Raw genomic sequence first — 21,989 nt, 5'->3', positions numbered from 1 at the left:
GGTGAAGAACGGCAAAAATGGATGCTCCGTCAGTGAAAAAGATCACAAGCGCGTAGTTAATCAGTTTAGACGTGATCCGAGAAGTTCGGTCCGGGATGTCGCCAATAAGCTGAATTTGTCAAGTTCATTCGTCCAGCGGACCAAGCAGCGGGAGGGCCTGCGTACATACAAGGTTCAGAAGGCTCCTAACAGCGACGAAAGGCAAAACATGGTGGGGAAGACGTGAGCCCGGAAGCTGTACACCGAAATGCTGACGAAGCCGCATTGCCTGGTAATGGACGACGAAACCTACGTCAAAGCGGACTTTCGTCAGCTGCCGGGCCTGTTGTTCTTCTCCGCAGAAATTCAGCGTTCCGGAGGAGATTCGCAAGCAGAAACTATCCAAGTTTGCCAAAAAGTACATGGTGTGGCAAGCGATCTGCTCTTGCGAAAAGCGGAGCGCCCCCTTCGTGATGACCGGCACGGTAAACGGGCAGGTTTACCTGAAGGAGTGCCTACAGAAGCGCTTACTACCACTATTGAAGCAGCACGAGGGCCCGACCATCTTTTGGCCGGATCTCGCTTCGTGCCACTATTCAAAGGACGTGTTGGAGTGGTACGAAGCCAACGGAGTCACCTTCGTGCCAAAGGAAATGAACCCGCCCAACGCGCCGGAGCTTTGCCCAATAGAGAAATATGGGGGGATTATGAAGCAGGCCCTCCGGAAGAACCCAAAAGTTGTCAAATCGGAGGCGGACTTCAAGAGAAAATGGACTTCTGTTCAAAAAAAACTACAACCTGACGTTGTACAGAACCTTATGGACAGGGTAAAGAGGAAGGTGCGAGCATACGGGCTTGGGCTCGAAGTATGAATAAAAAGAAAATGCCAAAAGTTGTTTAATAGTTTTTATTTTACTGTCTAAAATTTTCAAAAAGATCGGTCTACTGGGCGAATTTCTACAGCGTTTTTTCCGTGATGCAATTTGATGTGACACACCCTTCATGTATGCAGCACTGCAGCAAGATATGAGAAGTACGAGTTCGTTAAAAATCAAATCTTCGTCTTCTTGTTTATCCAAAAAAAATGTTCGTAATCTCCTTGTTCCTTCATGCCGTCGCAGCCTTTGTAGTCCTTATTCAGTACCAGAGCGATAATTTTCGCGTCTGAGTATTCATGAACGAAAAATTCTTCCTCGGGGTATTCCGTTGTTTCAAATTTTCAATGTCCATCTGGGAATTGAACAATATACGCAAAGGAACGTCGTCTTCGTGCAGCAGTTTCAACTATCCATCCTATATTATTAAGATCGTTGAATCATTGAAATCATGCTTAATGCAGGCAAAAAGAAACGTCTTTAAGATTGATTTTCTTAATCCGTTGCTTAAAGTCAAACTCATTGGCGATTTCAAGATGTAATTTGTATCAGTATCTTGTTTTGGTAATTTTGAATGACCTGTTGGTCCATGGGATGTAGTAAAGGGTCATGTTTGGCGGTAGAAACTTTACCTCTATCAAGCCGTCATCTGAAATCAGCTCATGTTGGAAATGATGAGCCGTATAATTGTCAAGAAGGAGAACGTCCATTTGTTCGATTCCCACTCGACAGGAAAATTTTCGAATATTTGGTACGAAAGACTCGTGAAACGTCGTCCATGCATTTTTCGAAGTGGCATCTTCAACAAAAATTATAACGTTTTTGAAAACCCTATGGGTTCTTAGTGTTTCCAATTATAAACATCGACAATTTGTATTTGCGCATGGCATGAAGGTTATTCTATATTTTGCCATTTTCAACCCCGGAGCAGTAGACTCTTCAGTGTATACCATAGTGTACCCGAGGAGAGCAAAAATTGAAATATTCGGGTAATGGAATTGTTCATTGATTCCTAAATATTTTTAATCACTAAAAATTTAAAAAAAAAAGGTATGAAAAAAACCGTTCTTTTTTTGGCAACACAAAATATTCGGGCGTGTTGCCAAAATCGAACGGGGTTCGTATCTTTAGCTGTCTTTAGCCTACGATTTTTTTTGGTATATTCGGAAGGAATATTTATCAATTTTTTCATCAAGTGGTTTTTATGATCGATATTTTTAGAAATTTTCTAAATTTTCTACAAATAAAACTTCCTTAGTTTTTCTACTGGGATTGTTGTCGGGAAATTGTGGAGGAATATCAATAATTTTTGAGCAATTGTGATGTAACCATGTGCGAACTTTATATGTCTTGAGCTATAGGTCATTGTCTTGGCAAAGCTTGAATCTTCGATTCCATCCCATTTTGTGGACATTTTGCTTCATATTTTCCTTGTGAACACTTTTAAAATGCCCAAGAAAAGGCAATATTCTGAAGAAAGCCTAAGTTATGAATAGATCAATATGATGACAGTAAACTCAAACAATGATAAATGCAAAATCTACTTGAAAATTCGAATTCAAAAATACATACGTGTCCCGTTTTTATTCCTAAACTTGTTGGTCAGCCAAACATTTAGACAACTCATTTCCTATCTGTTGTTATTTACGTTAATATTTGTGTATGCTGACTAAATGTTATTAAGAAAATTCGAAAAAGGAATCAATGGCTAGAACTGCTTACTATCAAACGCGTGTGGGCGGATAGTCCTAATATTATGCAACTATCTACGTGTTACGTTTAAATACATTCGCAATATCAATAAGTTATATCGTATAAAATTTCCATAACAATGAAATATGAGTTTTGCTTGAGAATTTCGCATAATGTATGAGCAAATACTCACCGATTGTTATTAAATGTTCAGAATATTTACGTTGTCAGCGCTCAAATTGCACACACTTATCGAACGCATGAATATAAATACCGAAACGACAAAAAAACACCGTTGTATATATTTCGCACTTTCTTTATCACAATTCAAACAGCATGCTTCACACAAACTGCGGAAGGATCACTGATAGCAACTTTCAAGCGCCAGTGGTCTGAATTGAACCAACGATTCCTATGCAGAACTTTGTGCGCGATTCAAACCACACACAATCACCGTATTCACTTGGCTCAGATTAAGTTTCCAAAGAACTAACACCGCACACTTTGTTAAAAATAAACTTCCTCTAGCCTACATATACCCGCCGTTCAAACGCAAACCTCTAAAACGGGCAAAATCCAATCGAAACGCTTGTTGATTTCGGAGGGTGACACAATCATCAGTCTTGCAAACGATAACAATAACAGTTTTTGCTCCCTAAATTCGAGAGAGAGATATATTGTTTCGTTGTGTTGTTTCCGGGAAGCAATAATGGAAAGCCGGGAAACAAGTTGCAATGTTTTCACTGGTAGTAAAATGGGCTCAATAATTACTAGCAAGCGAGGATTAATTATTGGCGAAACGAACTTCAACCGCGTACGTACCACGCGACGTTTCTCGATTAACTAATGCCCGAGTTTCAGCTGTGCAACGGTGAGCGCGGCATTCAAAAACATGGACTCGAGGGAACGTTACTTGCGCTTTATACGTTTGTGCATCGAAAAGTATCGCATTCAGTCAGTTTTGTTTAACAACTCGTATCGAAAATATGGAACTTACCGCGGAGTTCTAACAATTCATCTGAAGAAAAATGATATACTGATTTCATCTAACTCATATTTTCATGTTTTGTTTTTATTCATTGAACTGTTCAAGCGTTAGTAGGAAGATCGATCAGAGGAAAGTCCTACACATACATCCACCAGCCGATGGCGATTTCGCGTATGCTAACGATGACGCATCTTTCTTTCCGTCAATGAAATACGTTCATACGATTTAAATAAAACCATTACGTCATGACGCTGAGCATCACTCACTTGTACGGTATTGGTTGTAACTATCGTTAGTTTCGTCATGAAACAGTGTTTGTTAAGCGAACAACGTAGAATGTCTAGAGAAGTGGCGTAATATCATTAACGGGCGAGACGGGATTTGTAACCCCTCCGATTGTGTGTAAAAAACCCCTGGGATTAAATTAAATTTGATACGATTTTTTCTCCGTCGCGCTAATGTTTATCAACACTTCGTCCGTCCACGAGTTAGTGCAGACGTTGTACAAGCGTATAGCGTAACTTGCTTGTTTCATTGGTATACACTGATGGTAAAATGCATGCAGTTGATAGTGCTTGACTTGATGCTGATTGATTGACTCGACTTGAACAGTAAAGATTTTTTAATCGATGTTTTTAGAAACTTGCAGGATAGTATGACATTCTAGAGGAATTTTTCCGGGTCAACGAAGAGATACTTATGAAAGTTTTGAGTGTCAAGTCCCGGAATACGGTAAACAAACTCTAAGTTTTCAGTATGATACGACTTATGTATACGATTATTGGTCAATTATATTTTCCTTTGATGGAACTAACATTCCTAGAGGAATGTAGTCTTCTCAGTGGCGTAGGATGACCGGGTAACACCCGGGGTGGATGTCTTGGGTGTCCAACCGAGAAACTTATTACTTATTTATTATTATTGAACTAAGATGCCATAGAAACGCTAACGTATATTAATTTATTTTGCAAACCCATTTATCCAATGCAGTCCAATGATTGGCATCATCCAGAATAATTTCAGCAGCCTTCAAATGTCTACCGAAACTTAGTATCTGGGATATCCTGCAATCTCCAATTCATCTCACTCCAACCCTATTCACCAAAAACAAATCCTCTTTGAAGTTCACTATCCTTTTCGCTTGTTTACACACTCCATGTAATATACGCAGAACTGGATAAATACTCTGAACAGGATGCCACATCCTCCCCCAAACAAATTAAATAAAACTTTATATGTGTCAAGGCACTCGGCCAAGGGGTGCTCTCTTGGCCGAGTGGTTAGCGTCATAACTAACATGCCGGGTGTTCTGGTTCGATTCCCTTTGTGGTCGGGGGAATTTTTCGTCGAAGAAATTTCCTCCGACTTGCACTGTGATCACGCGTATTCTAGAGCTTGCCACTCAGAATGCATTCAAGGCGTGTTATTTGGCATAGAAATCTCAACTAAGTACTAATAAAAATGACGCAAGTAATACTACGTTGAGACGGCGAAGTTCCTCTAGGAACGTTAGTGCCATTGAAGAAGAAGATGTGTCAAGGCAATTGAGGAAGATTATAAGTTTTCTGCATGGTTACGGTCTTTCAATTCTTCTTGCTGTTCGCCTATTCGAGATTTGTTCACCATAATTTTGATCTTGGGCTTCAACCGTTTAATCTTAAACTCTAATTTTTGTTTGAATCTGCAGTCCACACCCTAACAAGCTCGTCAATTTACCCTCTGATAGCTGTTCTCCTGCTCCTCTACCAACCAAAATATACACAATAGTCTTCTTAGAAATATCTATTTATGGACATCTTCGAGTGTTGTGAGAATACATTTCATTCTGTATATTACGCTATCAATTTTAAGGCCGGAAAAACTTATTCATAACTATCAAACCCATATTAAATTTATCTTCCTTCATAGTTTCATAATGATAATCTATAATTTATTCTGGCAATATAAAAATCTCACTATAAATAAAATCGCTGAAAAATAAAGCGCGGTCATCGTTGAGAATTGAGAGCAGAGAGTTGGTAGCCGCTCGAATTTGGTTTGTTGCATACAAGCTTGCATCGGGTTTTTGGCATACAATTGAGTTACATGGTATTTCTTTCTTTGTGTTATGGCGGGTTTACATTAGGGAGATCTATAGCTATAGAGGGATTTATTCACGTGAAAATAGATATAAACGGGTGAGAATAAATATGATACACTTATTCGATATATAACTTAAATAAATTCAGCATATGTAAACGCTTGTGAATTTCTCACTGGTGAGAAATCACTAAAGTTGGATGCAGTTCTACTTTAGGTGAATAAATTCACCGAAAATATGAATATATTCATTATAGATGTTCACACTAGTGTAAACGGTTGATGCGATTTCTATAAATCTCATCATATTTCTTCACATGAATATATCACTAGTCTAAACCCACCCTTAGAGAACCGGGTCACTTTTGAACTTGCATGCATTTCTGCACATCGGAATGTGATTCCATAACATGGACTACAATTCGGAAGGCCTGACGAAATCATCGAATCATAAGATTTGAAGTCTCCGTAAACGAACGAAAAGAAATGACGAGCTTAAAGGGAAGTTGGGGTAAGTAACAGGATCGATTCTATCTTCATCGACTCCCTCTTTTGGTCAAAACTTAGGCTGGTGCTACACGATGATACAAACACCCCCGAATGTTGGACGCTCGATGGTTCGACACATCGTGTAGTCGATGGACTAGCTAAGACCCTCTAACGTCGAGCGTCAAATACTCGCGTTGGAAGGTAATCCGTCCGTTGTAGGTTTTTTGGCACGAGTCAAGGTATTTTTATCATTTGCTCGATTGGACACTCGATGACATTCGATACACTGCTACATAATTCGTCCGAATCTATCTTTGACAGATTGATTTGTTTACAAGTTGTAGATGAAAGAACTATGAAATTGAAATGAGTTTCTGAAGTAACATTAACCGTCAAATTTCTATCAGAATTGTAGGACTGCTATAAACAATCAAGTTCCACGTAGGTTCACCACATATGGCAGTTTTGACGTAGGACTACGTCTTTCATTTCTATACCGAGGTGTAAAATCAAAGTTTCGAAAACGAAAGCGTTACGCCGGAGACCGAGATTTTGAGTGTTAATAGCTCCTCAACAACTGAACGAAATGGTATGATAAACACTTCATTCGAAAGATAAAATGTCTACGCGTCATATACTTGTTACTTTTTGATCCAAAAACTTGTTTCAATAGTCTTAAATTTGCTTTCAAAACAGGCTATTGAAATCACCAATCGGTATATAAGCGAGCGCCGCTCGGAAATCCACTCAGTTCTAATTGAACAGCGATTGGAGCATGTTGTCGCTGTTGTGGTGAAGCTCTTCATTTATCATAAGCGCGGATGAACGGTGTCACCAAGAGCCTGTTTGTGCACCTTAGGCCAGAAGAGAATCCATCAGGAGGAGAGTGATGCCACAAACGGTTCCCCGGGAAGATCTCGAAGCAGCAGCTACACACACACACACACACATATACACGCGCGGAATTCTTTCCGTTTGGATGCCATTCAGCATCGAGAAAGATCCGGAAAATAATTTGCCAGTTCCTCTAGGAATTTAAAAATACATTCATGTGAAAGAGTTTATTTGAATGTTTTCTATCCATGTAACACTGTGACCAAATATGTTTCAATCAAGTGCTATTAACAGGTGGTTATCGAGTTAGCATAAACCACTGGTGGGCTTCCAGTATCTAGGAAAATGTGGAAATATCCAATCGTTACTGAAAATAATCTGCCAGTTCCTCTGGGAATTTAAAATTACATTCATGTGAAAGAGTTTATTTTAATGTTTTCTATCCATGTAACACTGTGACCAAATACATTTGGTTTTATGATTTTTCAATCAAGCGCAATCAACAGAATAGCTTCTGAAGATTATTCTTCCCCATCAGTAGGATATTTCCGTATCCAATATTGGATGCATAAAACCTTGTGCCTCCAACGTAACGCTCTCGTTTTCGAAGTTCTCCAAATAGACAAATGATCTCTGAATCAACGATAGTCCTACGTCACCCTTGCGGTTATACCATAGATATAACCCACTTCCTGTTTTTGCGTTTTCGATTTTGGGCCGATATCTCTCTACCAATAAATTAAAGCTCAAAGTTTCGGACTCCGATCATGCCTCAGGGGTGTACATATACATCGAGCCGAACACAGTGATGGACAATGAAAATCAAGTGATTGACTGGGTGTTTGACGGTGACACACTCCACAATACGTCCTGTTGGTAGATGCTGTTCTGTTGACGGCACAGAACAAACGTACAATGGAGCTCAACTAAATTATTATGAATAAGTGGTCATGAGCACGTGAACCCGGTTTTTGCTGTGTCGCAGCCAGAACACATGGCTCATTGATTACCTAACGGGTTTCTTCCCACAAAGCTGATTATCAAAAAATGGCCGGTCGCTGCGGATGCTGCTAAGAAATTTGGATGTTACCAACGGGCTATGCAACGGTATCCGGTTACTATTTAAAGAAGTTCCTCTTACGATGCGGACGCATCAGTCAAGTGTTTGATTCAGATGAAGACGTATTGATTCTTCAAATTGATTTTAGCTATGAGAATGAAGACGGTCTGGAGTCATTTAAACGGCGTCAGTTTCCTGTGAGTCTGGCTTTCAGCATGACTATGAATAAGTCGCAAGGGCAAACATTCCGGAAAGTTGACTTTGTTCTGTACGAGCCTGTGTTTTCTCCTGGCCAACTATATGTGACTTAATCGCGCGTGCAAAACTTAAACTCATTGCGTATTGCCACTCCTGGTTTCAAAGCTTTTGAACACATCCAATCACGCACACATGAACTGGACCACGTGAACAAACGGGGACGGGGACGCTAGTATTTGAAAAAAATCACCCGAACTTTTTGTATCTTGAAGCATCTATATGCTATAAAATTTTTATAGCATCCTCTTTTATAGCGACTGAAATAAACTGAATCCCATCTTTGTTTATTTTTACAGTTCGTTATTAAATCCTCTGTTTGTTTCGATCCAATCGAAGCAACAATGATATACAGTGCATTCATCCTTTGCTGCTTTTGCAATTTCGCAAAAACTGGGCTTTTCCTGGCTCAAACTTTTCCAACGGCCCAATTTTCAACATTTTTTGTCATGGTCTTTCACCTGTTAAACCTTTTTTTCATCGTTGGCCATGGTCTTTCACCGACTCAACTTATGTTTAAATTGTTGGCCATAGTCTTCCACCGGCTCATATTTTTGTTTACATTGTTGGCCATGGTCTTCCATCAGCTCAATTTTAATATTGTTGGCCATGGTCTTTCACCTGCTCAACTTTTCATTTTAGTCCCGAGTATAGCCCGACTTTATTTCTCTCAACTTCTATCTCACTTCGCACAATGAAATCAAAACAAATGTATGTTCCTTACCTCAAGCATCTCCGATATCTGGCAGGATCGACAATTTGATATGCTGCAATCTACAATTCAACTCACTCCAAAACTATTTACCAAAACAAACCCTCTTTGACGTTCACTATCCTTCACTAACAAGCGAATAGTTTACACTCCTTGTACTCCTTGTAATATACGCAGAACTGGAGAAATACTCTGATCAGGATGCCACAGTATCTACAGAGTACTCAATAAGTTCGAATACAACTTTTCATCGTTGTGCGCACCATGTGTATCCTGTGTATTAGTGTTGGAGTCAACTTTAGCCTCGTATAGGGCTCTTGCTACACATACATGCAGAGCATGTGTTGGGCACACTATCGTTTGTTTCCATTCGTAGTTTCTATGCAGCAGAAGCGGATTCATTGGCCCCTATTATAGAAATCGAGGCGATAAGAATTTTGCTCGTTAGCTTTGTTTTACTATTATAGAAATCGAGCAATTCGATAGCACCGAGCGAGTGATAGCTATCGATGCAAGTGTCAGAACTTTTCGAGTTGTTTGGTTCGCTTGTTGTATATCTTCAGAGAATTATTTTGTTTTGGTTTGCGTCCCTGATATTTCCCTTTGGGAAACATTTCAGAAATGCTTAGATATATGCAATTTCTAACACATGTTCGTTTGTTTTGATCAGTATTTGTTTTACGGTGCTGCCAGAATAGTCTATACAAGGTAAGTGTACAATCCAGTATTATTTATATGAATCTTGTCACAATTTACAATGCAGAACTTACTTCCAGCGTATATTTCAGTGGCTGAAAATGAATGGACAGACAAATCACCAGCAGTTTGAAGGACTCGTTGAACCAATAAAAGCGAATGTAATCATTGCTCGAGGTTTTTGTGAAGGCAGTTCAAATAGAATCCCGGTTAAGGAAAAGTGGGAGAACTTCAGTGAGGAGCTTAATGCATTGAGACTATCAATGCGTCTTGGTTCAGAATGGCAGAAAGTAAGCGTTTCTTATACGATACATATGATTTCGTGAGTAAATTTAATCATATTTGTCGTGTTTCCGTTTTGGAATCGTTAAAATTAAGCGACCGTTTCTTTTAACTTTACTCTAGAGACTGACGTTCAATCGAACTAGTGATACGCATCAGCCAAAGAGATATCCGGTTATTGCTCATTCTTCGTATACTCTTTCGGACCAATGGTGCCAATGTTTCCCAATTTTCTTATTTATACTTCTCATGCATCTGGATTATTGTAAAAGACATTTGGCAACGCTGGTTCTTTTCACTCTTATATTATTTTCCTCTCCTTGTTTGTGGAGGAATATTCTCACGTCTTGCTCGTGTGTATGCGTAGTCCATGATTTAACTTTCACACAGAGCCAAAACTTTACCATAGACCATGAGCAGATGAAACACAAGGATTTTATAATCGATTTATATTTACATATACATATACCTATTTTAATTATTTAAGAATTTCTTCTCTTATCCTTATCTCATCTCGTACAATATTCTTTGAATTACTATCAACCGAATTTCCTACCTAAAAATTGCTTATTCCTGCTAGTGTACATTATTACGTGTTACTCCTGTCAGAAATTTTCTTTTTTATTGCTATACTATACCAAACTTTCTATACCATATGCTAAAGCTGAAATGTCTTGCAAAACAATGATTTTTTTTAAATTACAGATTTGGATTGACATGATGTGAAGGGTAAAGGGAACACTAGCACACAATAAGCGAGAATTTAGTGCCACAGGTGAGAGAGAATTACATGCAAATAAATAGTTTTGCTAAAAAAGTGGAATTCATGTGTGACTCCTTATGAAATTCCATAGATTGCAGTTGTGAGAATACATGAAAAAAATCATTTTCTAATAATTGTATTTTTTGTAAAGAAAATTGTTCCATGATGTCGTTTTTATTACACATCCATGTATGCATTACGCCTAGTAAGCTTCATTCGTTAAGGGAATATCAGTTTTCGACAAAACATAACCATATTAACACTTTTGGAAATATAGATATTTACAATTTTCATAGCAGATGTCACAAAAAATGATTTGGAATCCTTTCTATAGTGCTTTGTGAAACATTTCAAACTCGTTTCGAAATATTTCACCGGCACTGACATTCGAGCAGAGTAACGAATCGAGCTGTTTTCCTCGATTTCTATAGTTCCAGATTTTACTCGGTATGAATCGAGGATTCGATACAATCACTAGCACGATTGTATCGAATCCTCGATTCGATTTCTATAATAGGGTCCATTACCAATCGGCGTTCTTATAGATAATTTAAATATAGTTGCGGTCTCTCTACTAGCGCGAAATTTTTCATAGAACTAACATGAATTTTGTGAAACAGTTAGGCAAGCTGTTTCATGAACAAGAGTTTTTGTGTGACGAATATTATTTAATTTACTAGCACCTATTTCGCGATGTTCATTGAGCGAATTCCCCACTAGATTTGAATCGAAAAATTGGCAGAGAAGGATTATCAACATTTTCACACCTAGATCAAAATCACAGAGGCGCTCGAGCTCACGTTCGAATGCTTCCTTGTATTTTCCATGAATTGGCTAAGCGATGGATTTTCTCCGTTCCGAATCAATTTTCTTATAAACATATTGAACTTCTCCGCAGAGCATTCAGGTACCCGGAAATCTTATCTGAAAGTTGGTTGATCTTTCTGGCAAAATATGTCCTTCATTTCAACATAATCAACTGCTTTTTTTTTGTACAGCGCGGTTCGCGCTCAAACGAAACCCATCCCAGATTCCACTATTCGTCGAAGGCCTTCCAATCCATGGTGGGATAGCCAATGTTCCAAGCTTTATCAGGATAAATCAAATGCATTTAAAGCTTTTCGAAAACGTGGAACCCCTGAAAATTTTCAGAATCAGTTAAAAAATTTGATCAAAAGGAAAAAACGTGCTAATTGGCGAAATTTCGTGGGAGGTTTGTCACGAGAAACGTCAATGAAAAAATTATGGAAAGTGGCTCGAAACATGAGAAATCGCTCTTCAACGAATGAAAGCGAGGAATATTCACATCTATGGATTTTGAATTTTGCATGGAAGGTTTGTCCCGATTCCGTTCCCGTACAAAAAAATGTTCGAGATATTTCACAAGCTAGGTGCGATCTTGATTCCGAGTTTTCGATGGTAGAATTCTCTCTTGCCCTCCTTTCATGTAACAATTCTGCTCCGGGATCGGATAGAATTAAGTTCAACTTGCTGAAAAACCTCCCTGATGTGGCGAAACATCGCTTGTTGGATTTATTCAATCGGTTCCTGGAACATAATATTGTTCCAGATGATTGGAGACAAGTACGAGTTATAGCTATTCAAAAACCCGGAAAACCCGCGTCCGACTTCAATTCGTACCGCCCAATAGCAATGCTGTCTTGTATACGGAAATTATTGGAGAAAATGATCTTGTTTCGCCTTGATCGATGGGTTGAAACGAATGGCCTACTCTCAGATACACAATATGGGTCCCGCAGGGGCAAGGGGACGAATGATTGTCTTGCGTTGCTTTCTTCAGAAATTCAAATGGCTTACGCCGAAAAAAAACAAATGGCTTCAGTATTCTTGGACATAAAGGGGGCCTTTGATTCTGTTTCAATAGAGGTTTTGTCAGACAAATTACACTCTCGGGGTCTGCCGCCTCTATTGAATAATATGTTATATAACTTGCTTTGTGAGAAACATTTGAACTTTTCTCACGGAGATTCGGCAGTAAGTCGGTTCTCTTACATGGGCCTCCCCCAGGGCTCATGTTTAAGCCCCCTTTTGTACAACTTCTATGTAAGCGACATCGACAATTGCCTTACACAAAATTGCAGCCTAAGACAACTTGCAGATGATGGAGTGGTGTCTGTCGTAGGATCTAACGAATCCGACCTTCAAGGACCCTTACAAGATACTTTGAACAATTTTTCAACCTGGGCCATTGGGCTAGGGATCGAATTCTCCACGGAGAAAACAGAGATGGTGGTTTTTTCTAGGAAGCATAGACCAGCAAAACCAAAGCTTCAACTTTTGGGTAAACCGATCACTCATGCTATGTCATTCAAGTATCTTGGGGTCTGGTTCGACTCCAAATGTACTTCTTCTTCTTCTTCAATGGCACTAACGTTCCTAGAGGAACTTCGCCGTCTCAACGTAGTATTACTTGCGTCATTTTTATTAGTACTTAGTTGAGATTTATATGCCAAATAACACGCCTTGAATGCATTATGAGTGGCAAGCTCTAGAATACGCGTGATCACAGTGCAAGTCGGAGGAAATTTCTTTGACGAAAAATTCTCCCGACCAGACCGGGAATCGAACCCGAACACCCGGCATATTAGTTATGACGCTAACCACTCGGCCAAGGGAGCACCATTTTTTACTCAGATACCTAATATGGGCCCTCCAAATGTACTTGGGGGCCCATATTAGGTATCTGAGTAAAAAATGCCAACAAAGAATAAACTTTCTCCGTACAATTACCGGCACCTGGTGGGGAGCCCATCCCGAGAATCTTATAATGTTGTATCGAACAACTATTCTCTCAGTGATGGAGTATGGCAGTTTCTGTTTTCAATCTGCTGCCAAAACACACCTCATTAAACTCGAGCGAATTCAGTATCTTTGTCTCCGTATCGCGTTGGGATGTATGCCCTCAACGCATACCATGAGTCTCGAGGTTTTGGCAGGCCTACTCCCACTAAAAGATCACTTCAATTTATTATCTCTTCTGTTCTTCATCCGGTGTAAGGTCATGAACCCGTTGGTGATCGGAAATTTTGAGCAGCTGATCGAACTAAATTTTCACTCCGGATTCATGAGTTCATATCATGAATTCATCTCCATGCAGGTTGATCCTTCTTCGTATATTCCCAACCGTGTGTTTCCCTGACTACATCAATTCCTCTGTGCATTTTGATCTGTCCATGAAGCAAGATATCCATAGATATTCAGATTACCAACGATCGAGGATCGCTCCAACGATCTTCGATGAAAAGTATGGGGGTATCAATTGTGATAATATGTACTTTACTGATGGGTCCACTGTAAACGAGTCCACAGGATTTGGAGTGTTCAACGAATTTTTTAGCACCTCACACAGTCTTCAGAATCCTTGCTCAGTGTATATTGCTGAATTGGCAGCAATTCATTGGGCGCTGGACAGCGTCACCTCACGACATGTTGAACACTATTACATTGTAACGGATAGTCTTAGCTCTGTCGAAGCTATCCGTTCAGTGAGGCCGGAAAAGCACTCGCCGTACTTCCTTGAGAGAATACGAGAAATTTTGAGTGCTTTATCCAGACGCTGTTATGTCATTACCTTTGTCTGGGTCCCTTCACATTGCTCAATTCCGGGTAATGAGAGGGCTGACTCATTAGCAAAGGTAGGTGCGATTGAGGGCGACATTTATCAGCGTCAAATCGCCTTCAGTGAATTTTATTCTTTAGTCCGTAAAAATACCATCGCTAGTTGGCAACGCAAATGGAATGAAGATGAATTGGGCCGGTGGTTTCACTCAATTGACCCTAAGGTTAGCCTCAAACCGTGGTTCAAAAGTCTGGACTTGAGTCGGGACTTTATTCGCACCTTCTCCCGACTAATGTCCAATCACTGTTCGTTAGATGCGCTACTCTTTCGTTTCAATCTTGCCAGTAGCAATCTGTGTTTGTGGCCAAGGTTACCACGACATCGAGCACGTTGTTTGGTCGTGCGAGGTATATCTTGTTGCCAGATCGAATTTAGAAAACTCCCTTCGGACCCGAGGTAGACAGCCCAATGTACCGGTGAGAGATGTGTTGGCTCGGTTAGACCTCGATTACATGTCCCTAATATATGTTTTCCTTAAAACTATCGATCTTCGTGTGTGATTGTCCGTACACCCTTATCCTCTCCTTTTTTTTTCCTTCGCGAGCGACTGTTTCCCTTCTGACTAGCTATAGAATAAGCTGAAATGTATATACATAATAGATATAATAATAGATTTAAGAATTGAGTATGATGAGCGTGAGTGTGAATGCGAGTGTGAACATTGTACAATATCCTTATATCCCCTCCTTTTCCAAAAGAAACTATGTCACCCTTCTAATCTCGAGTCGACCGCGAGTAATCGGTTTCCTACTTTATTAACCCTAGATTTAAGGAAACATGTTGATATACACTAATAAAAGTATAGCTAAGAGTTCGGCTCCTTTAAACCTATGTAACTGAGCCTGTAAAAATAAATGACTTAAATTTAAAAAAAACTGCTTTTTTGGCGGAACTAACCACCGATTAAGGATATCTGCACACGAATGTTCCTTATAGGCATTCCAGGGCAAAAAGCACAAAGCCTAAATGGGAACACACTTCACCTAGTCCGGCTATACAATCGTCATGTGTAGTTTGCACTGTTTCTGTGAAACTCATAGCCATAACAGAAATTGCTATTTTTCACCGTGTATATAGCTTTGACGCAAAAAGTAAATATTTTCATGTAAAGAACCATATATTCGCATGTTATCAATATAGAGTAGCGTGTAATTTTTGTAACTATTTCGCTAAAATAATTATTTAAACAAAGCTCAATCTTGTCGATCCATATAAATCCTATGCAGCGATCTCTTTTGCCTGCCCAACAGATCACTAATACATATGCACGCTGCAAGCGCCCTATATGGGCTAACCGATGGGCTGTCATTTGTTGTTTGTTTATTATGAAGGAGTACCGCGACGTCGTAGTAAAGTTGTTTGCGAGAGGTGAGCGACCCGGCGACATATTCCGGCTTTTGAAATCCAACGAAGTGAAGCGGAATTTAATCTATACCATCATCCGAGCGTCTGATCCCCATGTTAGGGGCGGCTGATCACTGTCTTCGTGCCAGCGGGGACTATAAAAACGGTCCTCCGGCGAGACAGGGGGTTGGTGCAGGCCCTGCAAGCCATCCGTAAAAATAAAACGCACAGGAAAATTCACAAAGAAATTCGAGACAGGACAATCGGTCTAGACCCACGCAAAGAACACGGACTAGAGATTGGAAACTCGGAACATGGAACTGCAAGTCTCTCAATTTTCTTGCGAGTACCCGAATTCTTTCGGAAATATTGAGAGCCCGCAATTTCAACATCGTAGCGCTGCAGGAGGTGTGCTGGAAAGGTTCGATGGTGCGATCGTTCCATGATGGGTATACCATTTATCAGAACTGCGGCAACACACATGAGCTGGGTACAGCTTTCATCGTGATGTGGGAGATACAAAAACGGGTGATTGGTTGGTGGCCGATCAATGAAAGAATGTGCAGATTGAGAATGAGAGGCCACTTCTTCAATATCAGCATTATCAACGTCCACAGCTCCCATCTAGCTAGCACCGATGACGATAAAGAAGAATTCTACGCGCAGCTAGAGCGTGAATACGATCGCTGCCCAAAACACGACATCAAAATCGTCATCGGTGATTTGAACGCTCAGGTCGGCCAAGAGGAGGAGTTCAGACCGGTAATTGGTAGGTTCAGCGGCCATCAGCGAACCAACGAAAACGGCCTAAGACTTATCGACTTCGCTGCCTCCAAGAACATGGCCATACGTAGCACCTTCTTCCAGCACAGCCTCCAATACCGTTACACCTGGAGATCACCACAGCAAACAGAAACACAAATTGACCACGTTTTGATCGACGGTCGGCACTTTTCAGATATCATCGACGTCAGAACCTATCGTGGCGCTAACATCGATTCAGACCACTACCTGGTGATGGTCAAAGTGCGTTCTAAACTGTCGGTCGTCAATAATATAAGACACCAGCGCTCACCACGGTATCACCTACGACGACTATAGGAGCCGAACATTGCTGCAACATACTCGCAGCGTCTTGAAGCTGCGTTACCGTGGGTAGACGAGCTGGATGCTGTTCCTCTCGATGAATGCTGGAACACCTTAAAAGCAGCACAGCAGAGACCGTCATCGGGTATGAACAACGAGGACAACGGAACGAATGGTTTGACGACGAGTGCCGAGCGCTCCTGAACGAGAAGGATGCAACACGCGCAGCCATGCTGCAACGAGCGACTCGACAAAACGTGGAACGATACAAACTGAAGCGAAGGCAGCAAACACATCTCTTTCGGGGAAAAAAGCGCCGCCTGGAAGAGAAAGAGTGTGAGGAGATGGAGCTGCTTTATCGTTCTAGAGAATCGCGGAAGTTTTTTAAGAAACTAAACGCCTCGCACAAAGACTTTGTGCCGCGGGTCGAAATGTGCAGAAACAAGGAAGGAGGTATCTTGACGAACGAACGCGAGGTGATCGAAAGGTGGAGGCAGCACTACGATGAACACCTGAACAGCGCGCAGTCAGGAGACCAAGACGGCGTTGAGGAGAACTACACCGGTGCAATGAACGACGACGTACCACCCCCGACGATGGGTGAAGTTAAGGGGGGCATTAATCAGCTCAAGAACCACAAAGCAGCTGGTAAGGATGGCCTCGTAGCGGAGCTCTTCAAGGGAGGTCCGAGAAAACTTGTAGAGTGTATGCACCGGTTGATAGTCAGGATCTAGGACACAGAACAGCTACCGGAGGAGTGGAAGGACGGGGTAATCTGCCCCATCTATAAAAAAGGCGACAAGTTGGATTGTGGGAACTATTGTGCCATCACAATCCTGAATGGTGCCTACAAAATTTTGTCTCAGATCCTCTTCCGCCGTCTATCGCCAAAAGTAAGTACATTTGTGGGAAGTTATCAGGCCGGATTCATGCCCGGTTGCTCGACGACGGACCAGATTTTTACATTGCGGCAGATCCTCCAAAAGTACCGCGAGTATCAGGTCCCTACACACCACATCTTCGTCGACCTCAAGGCCGCATATGATACAATCGACCGATGACAGCTATGGAGGATCATGGACGAACACGGCTTTCCCCGAAAGCTGACAAGACTGATTCAGGCAACGATGAACGGTGTGCGGTGCAGTGTGTGGATCTCAGGTGAGCTGTCGGAATCATTTGAGACTCACAGGGGACTTCGACAAGGCGATGAACTCTCCTGTCTGCTCTTCAACGTGGCGCTGGAAGGTGTTATGCGGAGAGCGGGCTTCAACATGCGGGGCCCTATTTTTAACAAGTCTAGTCAGTTTATCTGCTTCGCCGACGACGTGGACATAATCGGAAGAACACATGCGACGGTAGCCGACTTGTATACCCGACTGAAACACGAAGCAGGGCTGATTAGGCTTGGGATCAATGCGTCTAAGACTAAATACATGCTAGCTGGAGGGACTGATCGCAACAGAGTTTTTCTTGGTAGTAGTGTTGTGGTCGACGGCAACGAGCTCGAGGTGGTGGAGGAATTAGTCTACCTTGGCTCGTTAATAACAACTGACAACAACAACAGCCGTCAGTCGGTAACCCAACAAGCCGGCTTGCGATCACAACTCGTATAGGCCGATTGCAATGTTATCCTGTATTCGTAAATTGTTAGAGAAAATGATTCTACTTCGTTTGGACAAGTGGGTCGAAACGAACAATTTGCTGTCAAATACGCAGTTTGGCTTCCGCCGAGGTAGAGGGACAAATGATTGTCTCGCGCTGAACAAATGGCTTCCGTTTTTCTCAATATCAAAGGGGCATTTGATTCAGTTTCCATGGAAATTCTCTCAGAGAAGCTTCATAATCGTGGACTTTCACCAATTCTTAACAATTTCCTGTACAATTTACTGTCAGAAAAGCACATGATTTTCTCTCATGGCAGCTCGAAATCTTCTCGTTACAGTTTTATGGGCCTACCACAAGGCTCCTGCCTAAGCCCCCTCTTGTACAGTTTTTACGTCAATGATATGGATGATTGTCTAACTAGAGACTGCACGTTGAGACAACTTGCAGACGATGGAGTTATTTCCATCACGGGTACTAATCCCGTCGTTCTGCAAAAGTCGTTGCAAGATACCCTGAACAATCTGTTCACGTGGGCCCTCAAGCTGGGTATCGAATTCTCTACGGAGAAAACTGAAATGGTCGTTTTTTCTAGGAAGCCCGAACCCGCCCAATTCCAGCTTCACCTATCCGGCAAAACGATCCAACACTCTATGTTTTTCAAATACCTGGGTGTATATTTTGATTCTAAGTGTACCTGGGGGAGACACATTGCGTATTTGAAACAGAAATGCCAGCAAAGAATCAATTTTCTCCAAACAATTACCGGAACATGGTGGGGTGCCCATCCAGGAGACCTCATTCAGTTATACAAAACAACGATATTATCAGTGTTAGAATATGGCAGTTTTTGCTTCCGATCAGCTGCCAGGATTCATATTCTCAAGCTGGAGAGAATACAATATCGTTGCTTGCGTATAGCCATGGGGTGTTTGCATTCGACTTACTCTTCGGTTCACAGAATTATCCTACAGATTTCTCATCCGTTGCAAGATCATGAATCCATTGGTAATTGTTAACTTCGAAAATCTACTCCAACTGACTCCTCAGTCAAGTTTTATGTCTTTATACCATGAGTACCTTACCCACGACGTGCACCCTTCACCAGGCATCTCCAACCAAGTTTGCTTCTCATACTTCTGCAATTCCTCTGTCATTTTTGATCTGACCATGCGACAAAAAATCCATGGAATCCCAGATCACCTACGCTCCGATTCTATTCCGCCGATATTTTCGGCAGAATATGGGAAAGTTAGATCTGATAAAATGTTCTTTACTGACGGTTCATTCATAAACGGGTCCACTGGCTTCGGCATCTTCAATGAAAATTCCAGTGCCTCTTTCAAACTCAAAGATCCGTGTATGTCGCTGAACTGGGTGCGATATATTACGCATTAGGGATCATTGAAACATCGACCACTATTTTATTTTTTCAGACAGTCTCAGCTCAATAGAGGCAATCCGCTCAATGAAAGTTGATAAACGCTCATCTTATTTCCTAACAAGAATAAGACAACTATTGAGTGTTTTGGTCGAAAAATTATTCAAGATTACCTTAGCATGGGTTCCCTCTCATTGCTCGATTCCGGGGAATGAGAAAGCGGACTCGCTAGCTAAGGTGAGCGCTTTAGAAGGCACACTTTTTGAAAGGCAAATTGCTTATAATAAGTTTTTCCACATTCCTCGTCAGTATACGCTCGTAAGTTGGCAACGCATGTGGAGTGGTGATGAGTTCGGTCGTTGGTTACACACGATTATCCCTAAGGTCTCGACGAGTGCATGGTTCAAGGGATTGAATGTAGGTCGTGATTTCATTCGCGTGATATCTCGGCTTATGTCCAATCACTACAACCTAAACGCGCATCTCTATCGCATTGGGCTCGCAGCAAACAATCTTTGTGACTGTGGCGATGGCTACCACGACATCGAGCATGTTGTGTGGTCGTGTATCCGGTTCCATGCTGCTCGCTACCAGCTCTCTAGAGCACTGAGAGCACAAGGCAGACAATCGGATATCCCCGTCCGGGATATCTTAAGTAGCCGTGATCCTGATCTTCTGCTTCATCTATACCTGTTCCTCAGAAACGCCGATGTCAACGTTTAATGATGTTTCCTTCGTTGTGTCCCCGTTTCATATCCCTCCTATCCGATCGATAAACTTTTACTTAGTCGCGGCAATACATACACACACTCTTTACAGATGCACGGGCCGAAGGTTGTGCAGTCCACTGATTATTCAACAAGAGCCAAAGGTTGTACCGCTCATGACAACTCTACACGAGCTGATGATTGCGCCAGCTAGTGACCATTCTATCCTGGATTCCTCGAGTCGAGAAAGACGCACCACGCTAGATATGGGGTACAGACTAGGGGGGCGTTGCTGATTAATGGTCAGCTGCATCCCAATAGGAAGTATCCCGTGTCGGGCACACGTACAGAGCATCGAAGACTACGACATACCAATTATGAGAACACTTGTAATACTAACCTCGAGTCAACCGCGAGTAATCGGTTACATATTACCAACATAGTCTAAGCAAACATTGTCAAAATATTGAACTCCCGGCCCCGTTAGGCTGACGCCATATGAGCCTTAATAAAATATATATTTTGGATAAAAAACAGGAAGTGGGTTATATCTATGGTATAACCGCAAGGGTGACGTAGGACTATCGTTGATTTAGAGATCATTTGTTTGAAGTTGAATCTAAATCCATCCTGAATGAATGAATAAATAAATATTTGGGTGACTTCAAAAACGAGAGTGTTACGTTGGAGACTCAAGGTTTTATGCATCCAATATTGGATACAAAAAACCTTGTTCTGAAGAATAATCTTCAGAAGCTTTCCTGCTAACTGCACTTGATTGACAAATCACAAAACCAAATGTATGTGGTCGCAGTATTATATGGATAGAAAACATTAAAATAAACTCGCTTGAATGTAATTTTCAATTCCAAGGGGAACTGGTAGATTATTTTTCAGTAACGATCATTTCTTTCCAGGTTTCCTCTCGATAACCAGCAAACGAAAAGAGTTGCGCGCGTGTATGTGTGTGTGTGTGGCGGCTGCTTCTATGTCTTCCCGAGGAACCGTATTTCGATGCTGATACTCTCTTGGTCACGAGAGTATCAGCATCGGCTTTTCTGCGCTCCCTCACAGTTAAAACAAACTGATTGTATTTCAGGTCAGGTCAAGCCAGGTAATGAATACCTCGATCCCTCGCCGTTCAGCTCGTTCAGTAACGATGTTGTCTTGTCGATGTCCTCAGGCGTCGTGCACAAATTACGTAACGCTAAAAATCCGAATTTAGAACCAACTCTCCCCCCCCCCTTTCGTAACGCAATTTCCTATCTCTAATAAACAGAAAGTAACGCAACATCTACCCCCTCCCCCCTTATCGCGTTACGTAATTTGTGCACGACGCCTCACGAAAAATGAATCGGTTTCACCACCAGAATATCATTTCAGTATGCTTTTCGTGCGTGATTAAATCGAGAGAAGGTGTGGTTTACGATGGCAATTTGGAAGGCAAACTAGAGGAGAATGAACTCTCTGAGTATGAAAATTTCGGCGACTGAGCAATAATCGATTGAAAATTATATAATTT

General features: G+C 41.4%; 1 protein-coding gene and 1 long non-coding RNA gene across 5 annotated transcripts in view; one reads left to right on the top strand and one right to left on the bottom strand.

Moving 5' to 3' along the window:
- The window catches only part of LOC129775981 (uncharacterized), a 54,531-nt gene extending 51,124 nt beyond the window's left edge, over nt 1-3,407 (bottom strand). Inside the window, exon 1 of one of the 4 annotated variants that reach the window (XM_055781297.1) lies at nt 2,740-3,407. The gene's annotated coding sequence lies outside the window, so the exon portion shown is untranslated. The remainder of the gene's footprint in view (nt 1-2,739) is intronic. The other 3 variants (XM_055781304.1, XM_055781315.1, XM_055781325.1) reach the window with 3 other exon arrangements.
- Nucleotides 3,408-9,746: 6,339 nt separating this feature from the next.
- LOC129778911 (uncharacterized) lies at nt 9,747-21,455 on the top strand. The gene is made up of 3 exons (XR_008743532.1): nt 9,747-9,949; nt 10,647-10,716; nt 21,385-21,455. It is a non-coding gene; the product is annotated as an uncharacterized LOC129778911 (long non-coding RNA).
- The last annotated feature ends 534 nt before the right edge of the window (nt 21,456-21,989 follow it).

This window comes from Toxorhynchites rutilus, chromosome 1 (assembly GCF_029784135.1).
Source record: "Toxorhynchites rutilus septentrionalis strain SRP chromosome 1, ASM2978413v1, whole genome shotgun sequence".
In the NCBI taxonomy this organism is placed as follows: Eukaryota; Metazoa; Arthropoda; class Insecta; order Diptera; family Culicidae; genus Toxorhynchites; species Toxorhynchites rutilus.
The sequence above is the reverse complement of the archived record's forward strand: the minus strand, read 5'-3'. Positions and strand labels throughout refer to the sequence as shown.